This window comes from Erpetoichthys calabaricus, chromosome 6, assembly GCF_900747795.2.
Source record: "Erpetoichthys calabaricus chromosome 6, fErpCal1.3, whole genome shotgun sequence".
In the NCBI taxonomy this organism is placed as follows: domain Eukaryota; kingdom Metazoa; phylum Chordata; class Cladistia; order Polypteriformes; family Polypteridae; genus Erpetoichthys; species Erpetoichthys calabaricus.
Window position 1 is genome coordinate 63,197,264 of NC_041399.2, and position 9,747 is coordinate 63,207,010.

The window sequence follows — 9,747 nt, forward strand, 5'->3', positions numbered from 1 at the left end:
TACTCTTGTGCTAGGAATGTTTAGGTCTCTATTCATATGTAGAAATGTATGCCTTTATAGACCCTGTCAGTACTGAAGATATTTTGCACAGAAATATCTTCAAAGACATTTCAACCTTCATGAAATAAGAATTCAGAGTCTTCTTTACACATAGCTGATGCAGAGAAGGTAATCAAAGGTTCGATCTTGTGAGATTTGCAAGCCTGTGGTCTAGAAAGAAACACATTGATTTGCCAAAAGTTTATACACATTTCTTCATCCTGTTGAAGAAATGAAACATTCTACTTGAGATGGACACTTAAAGTGGACGTATCTTAAGGGTGTACATCTACCATGTTAATTATTTTTGCTATTTTCTTTTTCCAAAAATAAAAAAAAAATGTATTCTTTTCAGTGTTTGTCAGTTTTTCCCAAAATCTGTTGTTCCAAGGTCTGTTGCTCTGAAGATATCCTGTATTATTTATTCCATTAAATGTTTTGTTCACATTGTATCACTTTTGCATTTGGCATATTTTATACTGTGCATATTTACTAATATATTCATCAACAAAAATGAAAGTCTGATTATGGTGTTTTTTGCAACGATACAGAATCATCCAAGAAAGAATCACAATGCATCTAGAAATCGACTTTTTCTCAATTCCCTCATGAGAACACAGTTCTTTAAATGTCAAGGACCCTGAATGTAGGATTGCAAAAAATGCCACAGAATGTGGAAATTACTTTTAATAACAGTTCCTTCACCCCAGGGAGGTGGAGATATCCTGTAGAAAGGACAGGAATGAAGGTCAGTAGGAACAAGACAGAATACATGTGTGTAAATGAGAGGGAGGTCGGTGGAATGGTGAGGATGCAGGGAGTAGAGTTGGCAAAGGTGGAAGAGTTTAAATACTTGGGATCAACAGTACAGAGTAATGGGGATTGTGGAAGAGAGGTGAAAAAGAGAGTGCAGGCAGGGTGGAATGGGTGGAGAAGAGTGTCAGGAGTAATTTGTGACAGACGGGTATCAGCAAGAGTGAAAGGGAAGGTCTACAGGACGGTTGTGAGACCAGCTATGTTATATGTGTTGGAGATGGTGGCACTGACCAGAAAGCAGGAGACAGAGCTGGAGGTAGCAGAAAGCAGAGATTTGCACTGGGTGTGATGAGGATGGATATGATTAGAAATGAGTACATTAGAGGGTCAGGTCAAGTTGGACTGTTGGGAGACAAAGTCAGAGAGGCGAGATTGCGCTGGTTTGGACATGTGCAGAGGAGAGATGCTGGGTATATTAGGAGAAGGATGCTAAGGATAGAGCTGCCAGGGAAGAGGAAAAGAGGAAGGCCTAAGCGAAGGTTTACGGATGTGGTGAGAGAGGACATGCAGGTGATGAGTGTAAGAGAACAAGATGCAGAGGACAGAAAGATATGGAAGAAGAAGAAGTACTCCCAGGAATCGCAAATTGCAGCTTTTCTTTACTTTCATTACTATAAATATAAATACAATTTACAGATTCTTTATCCAATTAATTATTTTCAGAGTCAAGCAATCATCCATTTTCTGTTCGATTCAGTGCAGGCTAAAGGATAGCAATCAACTATGCATGGATCTCCATCCCATTTCTAGTCATACTCAATCAGGGCCAGTTTAGAGTTGCCAGACAAAGAAGTCTGAACCTTCATGGCACCCCTAAACATGCCTAACTTTATTATGATACATTACTGTCTTGCACTCGAGTATAGGACTGACACCAATTTCTTTCTCTTATTATATGGGGTAAAGTTAACCTCTCCCTGACAATCCTTAAAAATAAATTATATCTATGTTTGTAAATGGCATTCAGTAATACTTAAGTGATGCTGGCCATCAAAAATATTGGTGGTACAATCTACAGTTACACGCTCCCCATGTCAAATAATCATCAGCTAGTAAATGCAAAAAAATAAATCATCAGTGGCCACTTCTAAATCCACTTTGAATCTTCATTGTTTTTGAGTTGCCATTCCATTGCCTAGTCGAGACCATACTTCTGGACATGCCTTGTTTGAACAAAGGTAACCTTTTTCATCTTGCTTTTGTGGCAGGTGGGAATACTGCTTTTGTTGTTTTGATCTTTCACTTCATTTCCTTGGTTCCCTTTTCCTACTTTTTGAGCAGTTCCTGGTGGGTCAATATGGGAAAGCCGTTAGAGACAAATGGAAGGTGCAGTCATCCTCTGGAGATAACTGACAACGACTGCAAACTCAGGCTTTGTGTTTCATTTCTGCCTTCATTTTATGCCTGCAGGGAAGGTGACCAATGTGAGCTTTTAGACCACCAGAGATTAATTTCATTTCTCCTGCTGTGCTCTTATCAAAGTTTTTTTGTTTGCTTGGCATCCCTAATTGTTTATTTATTTATTCTATGTTTTTTTGGTCATGCAATATACATGAATAGTTGTTATGTACCCTGTATTGGTTATTATATACAGTGTGTTTTACAATTAAAGTTATTTTTGTTTTGTCAAGGTACTAAACATTAGTTAAAATTTAAGAAAATAATGGCATGTAATTGGAAAAAGGTACACAATAAAGATTTTAAAAATACTATTGGTGTATCATATACATATACTGAAAAATTACAAAAAATTATTTGACTATGATAATAGTGGTTAGAAAATCAAAATGTTAAATGAGTATGGTTCTAGTAATAGCCATCATGGTGAAACAAATCAAAACTATATCTTTAATGAAATGCAAGGTACATATTGAGGGTACAGAGCAACTAAAGTTCTTTATTTATTTATTTTTTTTAATATTTTATTGAAATTATTAAAATCAATCCATGCAAGCAAGTCAAGTTTTATAAAACTAGGTTCAAAACAAATCAATCCCCACCCATGAGAAAGACAGCTAGGTCAGCAGAGTAAAACTTTAACAGTAGGAAGAATACATAAATAAACAGAATAAAAAAAGGGAAGAGAATCTGCTTCCTCAATTTAAATGCTTATTTTAAAATGCTATTGAGTAGATCCTGCCAGGTTTTGAAAAAGTTTTGTACAGATCCTCTAGGTGATAATTTGTTTTTTTTTCTAAATTCAGTATTGCTGGTAGAGTTACAATAAGATTACATAGCCTTTACACCTCCTTAGTGTTTTGCCCAGTATGGTGTTAACAGTGCCACCCCTAGCCAAACTGGACCCTAAGTGGAATTTTCTTGGGGCTGCCCACCCCCACTCTGCCCCTCCCTGTATCCACTATGTTAATATTTCTTGGAACAGCTTTAATTTGAACAATAAATACTTAAATAAATCACAAATAAACAAAGAAGCACACATCACAAACTAAACTATAACTTTTGACATAATCAAAACTTGAAAAGCCTAATTAGTAACAATAATAATAATTTTGGTCCATGGTGTGAATGTGCTGTTCCAATAGGAATTCTCCAGGCTAATACAGTGGAGCACTTTAAAAAACTGCGGAAAACACATTATTTTAACATGGCTTTCTCATAACTTCACTTTAATTTAATCCTGATACTCTGTATATCCAATTCATTATAATAACTATTCATGGTGGCTCTAAAATCTGTACTAACCACTACTCTCTCTTCTGTTTCTTTTTCTGGTTTCTTTGTGGTGGCGGCTTGCGCCACCACCATCTACTCAAAGCACCATGATGTTCCAACATTGATGGATTAAAAGCCAGAAGTCTGCATGACCATAATCATCAAGTCCTTCAGAGGACTATTTCATTTATGTTAGGTAGAATGCCCAGAGGGGACTGGGTGGTCTCGTGGCCTGGAACCCCTGCAGATTTTATTTTTTCTCCAGCCGTCTGGAGTTTTTTTTTTTTTGTTTTTTCTGTCCTCCCTGGCCATCGGACCTTACTCTTATTCTATGTTAACTAATGTTGTCTTATTTTAATTTCTTAGTTTGTCTTTTACTTTTATTTTCTTCATTATGTAAAGCACGTTGAGCTACTTTTTTGTATGAAAATGTGCTTTATAAATAAATGTTGTTGTTGTTGTTACTCTTTGTTACTTGATATAACAGTATACACAAAAAAAAACAATTTTAATACTACTACTACTACTACTATTACTAATAATAATAATAATAATAATGATAATAATATAAAATGCAACAAGTACCACTAATAATATAGAAAGTACTTACTACCAATAATAATAAAATAAAATCTACTACTAATAAACGTCCTTAATAAACTCACTAAATGCAGTAAATACTGGATCAAAATGAAGCTGAATATTTAGATATTTAAAAAACAAACATGTGAATGTATCACCTACAATTATGAACTTATCTTAATTTCATTTTGTCTTTCAAGTGACAGCAGATATCAAGAAGGAAATCAGCTAAATCAGTCATGTTAGCTACCAGTAAAATGAAACAACAGCTGAAGTTAATCTGAGCTATTATCTTTTTTTTATATCAATGTTGCTTACATGGCACTTTTCCACAATTCATCCAATAACTAGCTAGTTAGACAGTGTGGCAGGTGGCTGGGTGTGGTCATCAGCCGCCTGCCTATTTAAGGGGCTGCTTCCCTTCAATCAAGGCTAGAGTCGGGTGAGGAGAAGGACGAGGTCGGAGAGGAGGCGGCAAGGAGAGGCCTGGAGAGAGAAAGAGAAAGAAAGAGTGATGGCTGTGGAAGAAGCCGGGACTGAAAGAGACGGCTGTTGGAAAAGCCTGGACTTTGGGAGACTGTGGGGGTTTGGTGGCGGTGCACTTAGGATTGTATATAATAGTGTAAATAAATGTGGGGTGATCGCTGTAAATGAGTCTGCCTGTCTGTGTCCGGGTCGTACTATTTCACAACAGAGACAGACAGCCTGTGTGTCGGTAAAATTTACAAACGTGTCCTCAATGCAGCATCACTCTGAGCACTTCATAATTTGTCTAATGACAATGATAGCACCCTTTAACAATGTGTAGAGGCCCTTAGGTCTGAATGATGGTAGTACCATGTGTCAGCTAGGTTGTGTCACATCAGATAATATCTGTTAAACACTCAACATCAAAACTATTACACACAATGCTACTCTATTAGTCAAGTAAACTGCAAGCTCTGATGTTGTGGCACCTGGCAGACAGGAAGTTGTACAAATTTAGATTTCTAAATAGAACCGTAAGTGAAGCACAAGCTGCTTCTTCATGCTTTCATTTTTTTTTCTCTACTCGTTAATTTAAAATTATCCCAACAGGTGACTGTTAATAACGTTAATTTGATGATTAATTAAACAGCAATAACCTCAGGCTATCGACCTCCAGAGCTCCGCTCTGTTGAAGAGGGCACCGCTTTACATAATATACTTCATTGATGTTACGGGGTATTCCCGGTAACACTATGGTTAAGATTAGTATTGTGGGAGGATGTCTCAAATCAAGTAAACAAAATGACAAAAATGTGCAATCCAATTGGCTGTTCCATGGAGCTCCTGAATCCTGGAGTTGTGTAAACCCCTGACAGGGCACAGTGCGTGATCTGTGCATAGGAAGTATAGGCTCTGGGTGTGAGACAAAATAAATAGAATAAGGCACCAGATGATGAAACATAATATCACCAATGGACAATCCTATCCTATCCTGTGGGGGCACTTAATATAATTTTTTTAGTGTATTGTCATCACCAATGAAGAAATAGTAAAGCAGACCTTATACTATGATTATGGTCCAATTCAGACTTCAGCTGACTTACTAAATTGGAGTCTAGCACTAAAGATATTTCTATCTAAGTTTTTGTTTGTTTTTCAATTTTGTGTTCTGATTGCACTGTAACTGTGATTAGTGTAAAGCACATTCAGAGAAATGACAGAGTGCTAGATAAAAGTAAATTGACTTGAATTAAATTGAATTGAATTGAACAGCCGTGGTACTGCCATAAGCTTGTCTTCTTTGCCCTGCCTTTCTTATGTTTCAAATTGAACAATTGACTTGAGTTCAAAATTGATTCTTAGATTGTCAATTAAACAGTCTGAATGCTAGAAATGGAGATGCTCCAAGAATCACAAAAGGTCTGATGCTTCAAAAAAGGTTTTTCAAAGAATTGCTGCTTTTGGAAAATCTGTCTCAAATGAAACTGCTTGACCTTTTTTTTACTTAAAATATGAATGAATCAAAAACAAAATTGTTCCAACCAATTGATTCAGACGATAAGGTAAAATTAGTCAAACAAAAAGTGCACAGGGTGTTAATGTGGCTTGGAACATCTGATCAGGAACATGTTTGTGGGGAAAATATAGCATACAAAATAAAGAAATGAAACCATACCTTGATTTGTGTAAAGCAAAAAAGAATAATACACTGTATCGATTATTTTTTATTAGTGATGAAACTTTACTGTTATCTGTGATCTAATGAGAAGGATATTAAATTAGCACCATTACCAACTTGAATGTGCAAATTTCAGAAAAGGAATTCATGTAAATAAGGACAACCTGTTGACGCTGCATGTCAATTTAAAGGTTTACTCAAATAGATCTATATTTCCTGACAGAAAAAAATGAAGTCCTGTTAATACTACCATTTTCTTACTCTAATACCCAGTGTATTATACCAAATACTTTATTCTTCATTATTCTGCACTAAGAATTGCAATATACAGTGCATCCGGAAAGTATTCACAGCGTATCACTTTTTCCACATTTTGTTATGTTACAGCCTTATTCCAAAATGGATTAAATTCATTTTTTTCCTCAGAATTCTACACACAACACCCCATAATGACAACGTGAAAAAAAGTTTACTTGAGGTTTTTGCAAATTTATTAAAAATAAAAAAAAACTGAGAAATCCCATGTACATAAGTATTCACAGCCTTTGCTCAATACTTTGTCGATGCACCTTTGGCAGCAATTACAGCCTCAAGTCTTGTTGAATATGATGCCATAAGCTTGGCACACCTATCCTTGGCCAGTTTCGCCCATTCCTCTTTGAAGCACCTCTCAAGCTCCATCAGGTTGGATGGGAAGCGTCGGTGCACAGCCATTTTAAGATCTCTCCAGAGATGTTCAATCGGATTCAAGTCTGGGCTCTGGCTGGGCCACTCAAGGACATTCACAGAGTTGTCCTGAAGCCACTCCTTTGATATCTTGGCTGTGTGCTTAGGGTCGTTGTCCTGCTGAAAGATGAACCGTTGCCCCAGTCTGAGGTCAAGAGCGCTCTGGAGCAGGTTTTCATCCAGGATGTCTCTATACATTGCTGCAGTCATCTTTCCCTTTATCCTGACTAGTCTCCCAGTTCCTGCCGCTGAAAAACATCCCCACAGCATGATGCTGCCACCACCATGCTTCACTGTAGGGATGGTATTGGCCTGGTGATGAGCGGTGCCTGGTTTCCTCCAAATGTGACGTCTGGCATTCACACCAAAGAGTTCAATCTTTGTCTCATCAGACCAGAGAATTTTCTTTCTCATGGTCCGAGAGTCCTTCAGGTGTCTTTTGGCAAACTCCAGGCGGGCTGCCATGTGCCTTTTACTAAGGAGTGGCTTCCGTCTGGCCACTCTACCATACAGGCCTGATTAGTGGATTGCTTCAGAGATGGTTGTCCTTCTGGAAAGTTCTCCTCTCTCCAGAGAGGACCTCTGGAGCTCTGACAGAGTGACCATCGGGTTCTTGGTCACCTCCCTAACTAAGGCCCTTCTCCCCCAATCGCTCAGTTTAGATAGACGGCCAGCTCTAGGAAGAGTCCTGGTGGTTTCGAACTTCTTCCACTTACGGATGATGGAGGCCACTGTGCGCATTGGGACCTTTTTCTGTAACCTTCCCCAGATTTGTGCCTCGAGACAATCCTGTCTCGGAGGTCTACAGACAATTCCTTTGACTTCATGCTTGGTTTGTGCTCTGACATGAACTGTCAACTGTGGGACCTTATATAGACAGGTGTGTGCCTTTCCAAATCATGTCCAATCAACTGAATTTACCACAGGTGGACTGCAATTAAGCTGTAGAAACATCTCAAGGATGATCAGGGGAAACAGGATGCACCTGAGCTCAATTTTGAGCTTCATGGCAAAGGCTGTGAATACTTATGTACATGTGTGTTCTCAATTTTTTTATTTTTAATAAATTTGCAAAAACCTCAAGTAAACTTTTTTCACGTTGTCATTATGGGGTGTTGTGTGTAGAATTCTGAGGAAAAAAATGAATTTAATCCATTTTGGAATAAGGCTGTAACATAACAAAATGTGGAAAAGTGATGCGCTGTGAATACTTTCCGGATGCACTGTAGTTTATTGAAATAAATATTTCAAGTAATTAATTAATTGAGCTGTTAATACTGTGATGTACCAAGCTACACTATTACTTTCTAGAGCTGCTTTAGTTATAGAGAAAACACACTTTCAAGCAGACAGTAATCAGACAAATGCTGAATCGGCTGCCATAATGCCCAAGTCTCATATCTCATGGTAATAAATGCCTTTATAAATGATTGGTTGCCTAATATGAAGGTAAATCAAAAAGTTAAAAAAAGAGAAAATCAAAACGTAATTTGAAAATTACACAGTAACTGCAATAGATAAAAGCTGACACAATACAACATGTTCGCAATGGCCTATGGGTAGTTAGAACATTCACAGCACGGTGCTCTGCCATTGGTCTTGTTGAAGCCAAAGTTGAATGAACATAGTCACTCCATTCTAGGATTGCTCTGTTGTTGAGCAATGTGTCATAGTGAGATTTCTTCGGACAGAGGGAGTGAAATTTGCTGAACTTCACATAAAGATGTTGGCTCAGACAGAAGTGAAAACAACACAACTCAATTAAAAAGTTTATGAATGGGTAAAAAGGTTCAAAGCAGAAAGAACAAGCATAATTACTGAAGCTCGATCAGTTCAGCCTTCAACATCACTCCCCTGGGCTGGAGCTCTTGCATCTTGCAGACCGTTCTGAGATTTTATGGTCTTGCCTCTCTAAAGAAGGACTGCACTGAAGATGACTGCTTTACATTCTTTTAATTCCAGAAAGGCAGAAATGGAGTCAAACCTCCCTTGAAAGTTTACTTCATTTTTTAAAAGCAAGCAGCAGAGCTAATATTCTTCAAAGGACTGTTCTGTTCTTGGCTTTGTTTGTGAAAATCTGAACCTGATATGCGACAATATATACTGTAAGTGTCTGATCCCTCATTTACACTCAGAACAGACTCAGTGAGCATGGTGTAGAAGGTGTTGATGAGAAAATGCTTTCAAATGTCAGTTTGTGTGAAGACTGATGAACTGGCACTCAATTCAGGGTTGTTTTTTTGCTTTATCCCTGATACAGCCTGAATAGACTTTAGCCCCTTAGTATCCTAATTGTTGTGGGTTTATAATAGTGGGATATAAAACTGACTTCCACAGCCAATTGGAAGGTGTATATGCAGCTGTTTTAAAAAAATAAATATTTCAGTCACCAATTTTAATATACAGTTGAAAATGGCTTTCCAGCCAACTACTACAAACATGTTAATTTATTTGACGATTCAATATTTACTTAGTTAGGTTTATATATGCATGTGCCATCTGATAGGCTGCCACGCCACCCAAGGTCATTTCCAGCCTTGTGCCAGATATTGTTGGGAAGGGTTTTGGATGGCCATGAATTGAATTAATCGTGTTTGAAGATGGATGGATGGATTGATGGATACACATAAGGTCTAATCAAACTATAACATGAAATATTAAACAAACATGTCAGAGTTCCATGCTAGATCTTTAAAACCAACCGATCTTTACTGGCAATTTATTACACAACACAGAACCTAGAAACAGTTCACAAAATGTATATG